This window comes from Adiantum capillus-veneris, chromosome 25 (assembly GCF_014529385.1).
Source record: "Adiantum capillus-veneris isolate H3 chromosome 25, ASM1452938v2, whole genome shotgun sequence".
NCBI lineage: Eukaryota > Viridiplantae > Streptophyta > Polypodiopsida > Polypodiales > Pteridaceae > Adiantum > Adiantum capillus-veneris.
Window position 1 is genome coordinate 63,459,015 of NC_140955.1, and position 8,325 is coordinate 63,467,339.

General features: G+C 40.7%; 1 pseudogene; it reads right to left on the bottom strand.

Moving 5' to 3' along the window:
• Positions 1–3,785: 3,785 nt before the first annotated feature.
• Positions 3,786–4,432, bottom strand: LOC147424993 (uncharacterized; annotated as a pseudogene).
• Positions 4,433–8,325: the final 3,893 nt, after the last annotated feature.

An 8,325-nucleotide genomic window follows, 5' to 3' on the forward strand; every position in this document is an offset into this window, starting at 1 on the left:
AATTCAACCTCTTTCACTGGCTTTCTATGCATCTTAGTCTCATTAAAGACAACATCAGTGCTACAGATCACTGATTGACTTTTCGGATCCCATAAATGATAGCCAAATTGACCATCTACACCATAGCCAATGAAGATGCATTCCCTGGGCTTAGAATCTACCTTAGCACGCAACTCCTTGGGTACATGTGCATAAGCTTCAGAGACAAATGTGTGGAGTTTTTCATAAGACAATTTATGTCCTGACCATAACTCCAAAGGTACACGAAACTGTAATGAAGCATGTGGTGATTTATTGATCAAGTACACGGCTCTGTATAATGCTTCATTGCAAAATTGTTGCAGTAAATTAGCCTATGATAGCATAGACATAATCCTCTCTTGGATGGTCCTATTTATACGTTCCGCAATAGCATTTTGTGTAGAGGTATAAGGAGCTGTAAAGTCACGCTTAATTCCCCTACTTGATAAGAAGTCTGTAAACTCTTTGAAGACATATTCTCCACCATTCTAAGCGCAAAGCTTTCAACTTATGTTTAGACTGAGTTTCAACACTAGATAAGAACTTCTTGAAGGCGGCAAGAAAAGATCTTATCTTTAGACTACATGGTGAGACCCAAACATGCCATGTTGCATCATCAATGAATGTAGCATAGTAGGACACACCACCATGGGATTTAGAAGGCATAGGCCTACATAATCATTGTGCAGAAGCTCTATGGGTTTCCTTTCTTTGTCAAAAGAATGTGTATGATGTGTACGTGTTTGTTTTTCATATTGAGAGTGCTCACGGAAGGGAAAACGTGAAAATGACAAAGACGGTAAGGAGCCCAAATGAGAGAGTGTCTCCATTCCCTTGTTTGACATATGTCCTAACCGGCTATGCCAGAAAGCAACGGTTGGCAACTCCGTTACAGAAAGAAAATTGTTTTTATCAGATACATAAAGAGGATAAAGTGAACCAACTTTAAAACCATGGGCTATAATAAAGTGACCCTTCGCAATACATCAAGACTGTTGATGAAAAGTGACTTTGTAACCCGAGTCATCAAGATGTCCAACCAAAATCAGATTGCGTGTCAAGGCTGGAACATGACGTACATTATGGATGATAACTTCACCCCATTTGCCATAACCATGGCAATATCACCTACGCCAACAATGTCATAAGAGTAACTGGCACCAAGTGTAACCGATCCAATGGTTTCCTCGTATGTAGTAAACCAATGCGTATGAGGTGTGACATGCAACGAAGCACCCAAATCAAGAATACATGTATGGGATACTTCACCACTAACAAGGAGTTCAGTTGGCATAGAACTCTGCAAAGATAGAGTTTCTTGTGTATCATAAAAGACATCATTACTTTCAGTCAACATATTAATGTCTTGCGCATCACTGTCATCCTGAACTATGTTAAGTTCTTCAATCTTAGCCGAACTCTTTGGTTTCCCCTCTGTATCATCATAATCTGAGCACAACGGAACAGGAAAATGAATCGCACACACACACACTCACACACGCACCACCATAGCCACACACACAGGTTGGAGGGGGAGAGCCAACACGTACTCTTTGCCTACGAGTGATCACTTGGTTACTGACGTCGATGGCGGGCGCCAGTGTAAGCGTTGATAAAGATGGAGGGAGAAATTGCTCAATTCAAAATTCAAATTTTAAATTTCGTTGTATATGGCGACGCCTATATCGACGCTCATATCAGCATCTATACCGACGTCAATACTAGCACATATACCGATGTCAATACCAACGCCTATACCTACGTTTTCTTTTATCGATGCATGTACCGATGTGTATACCGACGTGTGTATCAGCACCTATATAGACGTCTGTATCGACGACCTGCTTCTTTACAATACCCAAGAGCTCATTTTTTGTGTTTTCTCTCTTTTTCACACCGTGGCCGCCTCCATAGCTCCTCCCCATCTCCTCCTCCCTCCTTGCAGACCTTCATGGAGTTTCCTCTTTCGACTTCTCATCTATGTTTCCACACATTACACAAAGCAGGTACACTTTTTTGGTGTATTTGTGTGAGAAAATTTGTGTTTGGGTGTGTCAATAACAAAATGCTTATGCTTTGTTTTTGAAGATATTTGCTTGACCCTTCGTACTTCTCGCACACTCACATTCTTTAAATGTAAGTGCTCCTTCTTTTTATTTCATGCACACACACACACACACATATATATTTGTGTTTTTATGTGTGGGTAAAAATGTTTATGCTTTGTTTTTGCAGGTATTTCCTTGACTTTTCGTACTTCTCGCACACTCACATTCTTTAAATGTGAGTGCTTCTTCTTTTTCTTTCATGCACACATACGTAAGCACACACATGCATACACATAAATATACACACATAACTACAACACATATTCACTATTTATGATTATGATTAAGCTTATGATGCACATAATGAAAATATTTATGGTTTTAACAATACTTTTATTGTTATGCCTATGCTTATGGTTATGCTTTATTTTTTGCTATGTTACTAAAAATGGTTATTGTTTATTTTTTATTATGCTAGCAACAATGGTTATGGTTTTGATAACTCTTTTTTTGTTATGTTTATGTTTATGATTATGCTTAATTATACTTATGATAGTGGCAACGATTACGGTGTTAACAATGGTTTTGGATATGGTATTTATATAGTTATGTCAGTGGCAATGGTTATGGTTATGATAGCTTTTTATGGTGATCATGCTTATGGTAATGATAGTGGCAATGGTCATGATTTTGTTTATGATTATGTCATTGGCATTGGTTAAAGTTATTTGTTCTTTATGGTCAAGGTAATCATTATGTTTAAATTCAAGGTTATGGTTTATCTTACGGCTGTCATTATGGTTATACTTATAGCTTTGTGTTTATTTATGGCAATGGTAATAGTTATGGTTATCATGGTTTTGATTATTGCAATTTCTAATTTAGTATTTATGGTTGATGGCTTAACAATTCTTTTTTTTAATAATATATGATGCACTATCAATCTACCTTAATGCAAAGTGCGATTACATTTTCCTTCTTCTTTTGAGTAGAGAGGTTGTGCCTTTGTTACTACAACACATATAGCAACAAATGACACTACTCTCTGCTCAAAATTTTTTTGCAGGTGCAGACATCGTTATGTGCGTTTGTACAAGTGTCTCTACAGGCGTTTGTATAGACGTCTGTACATGCATCGGTACAGGCGTCGGTATGAGCGTCTGTATAAGCGTCGATATACGCGTCTGTACATACGTCGGTATAAACGTCGATATAGAAAGTGATTATACCGACGATACGATTCCGACGCGTATATGGATGCTTATTTCGATGCATTTATTTGCGTCGGTAGAAACGTAGAGTTTCGCACAACGTGTTGTAGTGGCGTAGTGTGAAGTAAAACATTTTTTCATCGTGAGTTCTTTTGCCCATCTCATCTTCAAGATGCAAGCATAAGTAATTGCATTTGGAGAGACGCGGTCCCTTTGGATGAGTTCAAAAGAGTCCGAGGTTGTTGGCCCCGTCCCTGTTTGGCATATCCTGCAATCCGTGTATCCTAAGACTTAACATTCTAGACATGCAAGTCCTCAAGAAAACTTTGTATTTTCTGAAGTAAACCACATCTTCTTGATCTTGTATCTATTCTGCAATCAATGCGCTGGAACAGTCCAACGGTTGGGAAGCTACATTGCTGACGTTTGTAATCTTGAATCTTGGCTGATTATGTGAGCCTGCTAATGAGTTGATATTTGAATGGCGGCCCTTGCAGTATGAGCTTTACTTGCGTTGCTGATCAGGAAGAAAATGCGTGTCTGCAGCTGCTTTCATTTGCCGCTCGAGCTTTTCCACTTTAAGCATCGACTTCGCCCCGTCACTGCATCCTTCTTCCTTATTTCTTCATGAAATCTGGTGATGATGACCTCGTATGACTTCAATACTGCATCTACATCATGAGGCCCTTGAAATCTGGACTCATGCAGATGAGAGCTATCTTTCTCCATGCCAATTACAATATCGACATGCTCTTGGATCAAAAAGGATAGTTGCATGTGCAGATGAGAGAGTGTTTGTAGCTCCGCAGCCATGGCCATTTCAGGCGCAGTGGCGGAAGCGCAGTACTGGCTAGACGTCGACGATGCTTGCATGAGTGCGAAGAAGGCCTTCAAAGCAGAGATGCTGGATCCGAGCTCAGAGAGGAGAGTTTTGAATATGTGATCTGAAGCGCGATTGAAATCCTGTTTTTTTGGCGCGCTTGAAGCTGGGGAGGATGGACAAGTAGAGCTCGAGAAAGTGGCGAGCATCGAAGGACCACCGATTGCGTGTGCACGAGCTGCGCGGATGTGAGGGCCAGATGTAAGGGAGTAAGAGCCTGGTGGTGTAGGGTTGTGCGTGTGTGTATCATTGAGAAGCTGCTTTTCCTCCATAAATTCTGTGGAAGTGCAGGGCGAGCAACTACAAGAGAGACGAATATCGGAGCAATCGCCAGCGCGCAGCGCACGCGCACGTGCACACACACACAAAAAAAAAAAGAGCACACACGTGAGTTATTGACGGGGTGTAATTTGAGAGAGAGAGAGAGAGAGAGAGAGAGATTTTGTTATCGTCCTCTGAGGTCATATTTTTTGATAAGTGATTCTCCATGCACCCTAATTATGGTGATGAGAGTCACAATGGAGAGCCCACAGTGTGGTTGGAAAGGAAAGCGTGTAGGTCTAAGTCATGGTTGAAAATGTGAGGGAAGCAAATTGTGTGTGTGTGTGTGTGTGTGTGTGAGAGAGAGAGAGAGAGAGAGAGAGACACTTTTCCCAAACATTGTTTTCAATGTAGAAAGAGAGTTTGTGTGTGTGTGTGTGTGTGTGTGCATTGTATGTGTGTGTGTGTGTGTCAAAGAGATAGAGAGAGAGAGATAGAGAGAGGTAATGGAAATGGGTACCAATGACCCTTGTTTTGGTCTTACTCCGGACGCCCTTTTACATGGAGCAAACTATGGATACTTCTCGCCGTATGGAGATCTCCCATGTTACACCCTCTTGTACGAACCCATGCTTGGATCCCCCCCCCTCTTTTTCGCGCTTCGTACATCCCCCACCCCCTTTGCATCGAGTTTAGCCCTTCCTGGCTCATCGGATGTAGCCTTTGATTCTCTTTAATATTAATTCACCATGCTCTGAGAGAGAGAGAGAGAGAGAGAGAGAGAGAGACAGAGAGAGAGAGAGTTTTCCCAAACATTGCTTTTAACATCGAAAGAGAGTGTCCAACCCACTTACAATGTAAATGGGTAAGAAGGATGCAACCCATCACGATGACGTACATTTGAATACATTTGCCAGGTTTCACAAGACTCTACAAAGAGAAAAACTTCTTTTTACATATCTTTCCACCAAATACCTCTCTTTGATTTTAGAAAAGATGTCCCTCTCGTGAAACTTTTTGAAAAGTTCCTTTTGAGTATTCTCTTCGTGCTTCTTTGTTTTGGATGCTTTCACACATGCCCATCTTTTAAAAAGTATCCATAGGCTTTTCTATATATTATTTTGAACTCTTGATTAGACCACCCTTTTTGCCTTGTGTCAAAGTGCTTAGACAGCAACCAAGGAGCAACCAATCACCTTGATTTAGGTCCTTTGTAAATGAGTGAATTGCATTTGACATGCAAACATGATCACCCTATTGCCATGGGAGCTACCCGCTGTGTGTGTGAGAGAGAGAGAGAGAGAGAGAGAGAGAGAGCATGTCCCACTACAAGGCCGCTTTGTAAATAGGGATGCTTGGAAAATTTACAAGCATCGCTTAAGTGATGCATCGCTTAAGCGACACCAATGAATTTGCCCCAAACAAAAGGGTCGCTGTTAGTGTTGCACGATGCGACACTCATAGCGACGTTTGAAAATTGTTTTGCATCGCATAAGCGACGACATCCCTTAAGAAACATAAAAAATTAAACAAAACGCCCAATTTTTTTGTGAGAGCCACTGTTGCTCCTACGGCATCTAAGTAGAGGCATTCCTCCCGCACACAGACCCTGCCCTTGCATGGCTTGCTACCTTGAGCTCCTTGCTCTCCTTTTGTCTCGCTCGCGAGGTCTCTTCCTCTTCATCTCTCTTCAGTGGACCAAGTAGAGAGAGAGAGAGAGAGAGAGAGAGAGAGAGAGATGAAGTGATGGCTCAAGCGCTAGTCGTGCATATCTATTGCGTGGTAGATCCCATGTGCTATGAATTATAGCCTCCACTATAATTGGTGGTGTGCTTATCTCAACTCTAACAATCACATGTGGCAATGAGACTTTCACTCGGATCAACTTGGAGATCATGGATATAAGTGATCTCTCCATGGATCTCCATCCATCATATGTGCGCTTTGATCTACTATTGTGTTTCAGGCTCAACCCCCATATTAGCACTCCATAAAGCATGGTGGAAGTGACAAATGTGTCGAATATTGGGTTTTCCAAACCCTAGTTCAGTTCATATTGAACCCGTGGGAACACTCTCCTAAGGCATGCATATATTTTTAATTATGAGCCACTCCATATGTGGAGATTTCACGGTGGCTACAAGGTATATATGTAAAGGCTTTTTTTAATTCCATATAGAATAAGAATCGTGGTCTTTTATTTACTATGTCGATTGTTCCTGCTCTCTCTCTTGTCCATCTCCTTGTTTCTCTGCACCATCCCACCATGGTTATTCTCCCCTATTGGCATCCTCCCTAGACTCGCATCCCTACACATGGTATCAGAGACAATGCGGTAGGTGAAGAAGCCTCTATGCACCACATCTAAAAAGGCAAGAGTAGCTACAGGCGACAAGGAGCGTTTCTTTTTTGGTCGAACGTTGGAGAGCATAGCATCTCAAAATGCTCATTGGCAGAGATAGCAAGGAGGCAATTTTTTGCGAGCATTTTGAAATGTTGCAGGGAGGAGAGTTCGCATTTTGAAAATATGTCTTAGTGCATTGTTGGCGACAAGAACACAAGACAAAGCATCTCAAAAGGTTGCTTGATTTGGGGGGTTGCTAAGAAGAGCGAAAAAAAAACGCTACCATCTGTGGTATTTTTTTCAAGAAATGTCAGGCATATTAAAACCCTACCTCAAAAAAAAGCCTTTGAGAACACCGTCACAAGAAAATTTAAAGCATCAATTGGGGAGTGTTGTTGACAAATTGGGTAGCATCTTGACTTGCTCAAAGTTCTAGTCCTTGACTAATTGGAGCAGCATATCAAAATGAACACAAGCACAAAGTGAAATTTCTTGGCTACATCAAGCATTTCAAAATGCTATTGACGGTGCGTGCGACCTAACCAAGGGCTTCTCAAAAAGCCATCCGACATGGAAAAGAATTAAATGCACGCAAAGCAAGCTCTAACACTAAGAAAATTGTTGCAAACATGAAGATTTTATTCGAGAATATGATACACGACTTTGCAAACTTTTTTTAAAATTGTGAAGTGTCATAGATTGGTGTTTTCTATCTATTGTCACCATAATCATATACTTTCTTCCAAAAGCCTTGTTTTCTCTCATCAAATGTCATATACTGCCATGATAAAAATTTATACAGGTTAGACATTGCCACACATACAAAGTGGTAAGACCTCCCAAAAATACCAGTTTTTGTTCAAGACCTATTTTTGTCCCACTTCTCATGAGGTTATTGGGTACATCTGAAACCCAAGGTTTGGAAGTCAACCAAAAACATCGTTTGCTGATAGCTTAACAGTAGCACGAGGTTATGGGTAACCAAAACCCTTGGTTGTGAGAGAATCTAAAAATTACAATTGACAAGTACACCAAAAACCCGAGATATCATGAGAGTGATGTACCTAGTTTGCGCTTGAGGGGGGAGCTATATATGGCGCACTCTACTCAACTTGGTCTCACCTATATATTTGTAGCTTGTCCTCAGTATGAATCAGTCTTTCGGAGCGTACATGGTGTATCTATTGTCTGCTCTCTCTCTCTCTCTCTCTCTCTCTCTCTCTCTCTCTCTCTCTCTCAACATGGTATCAGAGTAGGAACAATCACAAGACCATTCAATTCATGGTGGCAAAACAGAGTATATGTATGCAATTCGCATGTAAGATTCAAAATTGCTATAAATTTTATTTTTTAGGATTGGTTCTTCTTGTTAACTATGGTTGTTTTGTGTTAAGAAGAATATGATTAGTGTTTTGTGTGGCATTTATTGCTAATTGATATGGTGAAGCGTTGATTACATTTTCTTGTTCATTTGTCTTTTGACACCCTCAACTCCGTCTCATTTTTCGAGGGTCTTCTACTCAAAATTTGGAGAAACAAGAAGAGATTACTCATCCAAAA